At 46.5% G+C, this 1,933-nt stretch overlaps 1 protein-coding gene across 1 annotated transcript in view; it reads right to left on the bottom strand.

The window, feature by feature from the left end:
* Window positions 1-1,933, bottom strand: part of LOC104496612 (low-density lipoprotein receptor-related protein 8-like) — a gene marked incomplete at its 5' end in the record, with an annotated part of 68,142 nt that overhangs the window by 11,016 nt on the left and 55,193 nt on the right. The window lies entirely within an intron of this gene.

The raw sequence follows: 1,933 nt of genomic DNA, 5'->3' as shown, positions 1-1,933 counted from the left end.
CAGCAAAGGTCACAAAGCTTCAGCTGCTCCCCCCAAAGCAACAGAGGCAGCAGCTGCTTCAGCCACTGTTCTCCTACGCCCCTCTGCCACCCCAGATCACCCTCTATGTTACTAGGAAAAGAGCCCCCAAACCCATAAGAGAATCAGTGCAGGCAGTGAAGCTTCCTGAGTGAGACACAAGACAGCAAGCAGGCAGCAAAACTACCATCAGCGGAGCCCTTCTGGGGTCTTCAGTCTGTGTGAGAGCCAGGCTGCTTTCAACTACAAGTGCGGAGTGGCACTAGGTAGGCAAAAGCAACTGCTCCTCAACTCTCCTTCCTTCAGAAAATATTGTTTTTAAGGTACAATTTTTTATTTTTATATTTATTTTAATTTATTTTTCCTTTGGTCACACTAGGGTGAAGTGAGCAACACAGGCATCATTGTTTGGCTTACTAAATGCCCAGGAGCTAACAGACCACTGGAAGGCAGAAGAGTTCCACTGCACTGCAGCTTGGAGTTTCTTGGTGTTACAGACCAAACTTACCTCCACAGTGTCAGGCCAGCTTTCAAGCCCAAATTTTACAGTCTCAAAAGAGATCTGATAAACAGCAAAGTTGGGGAAAAAAATAAGACAGCCAGCTGCACTGACCATACTAAAATGTTTCCTTCCCCAAGGTTACACTAAGTGAGAGGCATCCCTAGCTGGGACCAGACCTGTGCTGACAAAGGGTACAGGCACTCGCTGGTCAGCAAAGGGCTGCAGCCTGTAGTTCACTGGCAAAGCAAGCTCCTCATTCCTGGCACATGTTATGCAGCTTACTTCTGAAGGCCTGTCTTACAGATGTTTTCTTAAAATCCTATTAAGGCAGCGCACCCTGGAGAGCTCTTGATTCTAGCCTTTCCATCTTGCTGACTGCATCCTGGTATCATATGACAGAAAATCACTGCCTCTGAATAGCTAGAGGAGGTCAGCACTGGTGTTACCACATGGGAGGTGAGAGCTACGTGGCAGACCTTCCTTGACAATTTGACAAACTGGTTCTAATACAAAAATTACTACTTTCAGATAACCCAGGAAGAGCCACGGACATGAAGGGAGCTAGCATCGATATTGTAAAGTATTAGTTGCACAACAGCTCAGTGTTACTGGTGATGGCATCCCACAGGATGCAGGATCCAGATTCATGACTGCTTCACTGGACTTAGCTCTTGTGTATCTTCAACTGGCAGAGGACACAAGAGACAGGAAAAGCCACAACTGCAGGGCTGGTGGGGGAAGGGAGAAATCCTGCGTTCAGAAACACACAGTATTCACATGAGGAAAGTTTGGAAATAGCACTGCTCCTTGGAGAGGAAAGCCATACGCACTATATTCATAAAAAGCTGCAAAAAGAGAAAAAAAATCCCAAACAATAAGCGTAGTTATGGGACCAGCTGTATCACCCCATTTCAGCTAATAAACCCGGCACAGAAACGGAAAACCTTGGTGGGACATCTGGGACAGCAGCTCCAAAGTAAGCATGTGGTAACTGGTGCTCTAAATGGGGAGGAAACAAAGCTCCGGGAAAGTCATAGACCACAGATCCGGAAGTGGCTCTGAGAGCTTCTGCAGAAGCACTTCTGCTTGAACTGTTCCTGCTGTGTACAGCCACCTGCCTGCAGAAGACCTGACGATGGAGAGACCACCTTTACCCTGGGCAATCCCACCCTCTTTCAACCTAAACTTTGGTCATTGCAAAGCTTTTTCTACTGTCTAATTGAAAATTTCCTTGCCACCATTATTTCTTGTCTTTACCCCCAACACTGAAAATAGTTTACTTCAGCTTTTCTGTAGCAGCTTCTGTAAGTGGAGACAGGAAAGGGTGATCCTCCATTTCTGAGTGTAAGTATTAGCCCCCCACATAAGTGTAAAATGTAACTAAAGCCAATGGGGACTTGTCTTTCCTGGAGC

This window comes from Buceros rhinoceros, unplaced genomic scaffold, assembly GCF_000710305.1.
Source record: "Buceros rhinoceros silvestris isolate BGI_N320 unplaced genomic scaffold, ASM71030v1 scaffold12617, whole genome shotgun sequence".
NCBI classification, from domain to species: Eukaryota; Metazoa; Chordata; class Aves; order Bucerotiformes; family Bucerotidae; genus Buceros; species Buceros rhinoceros.
Note: the sequence above shows the minus strand (reverse complement) of the source record. Positions and strands in the feature narration are given on the sequence as shown.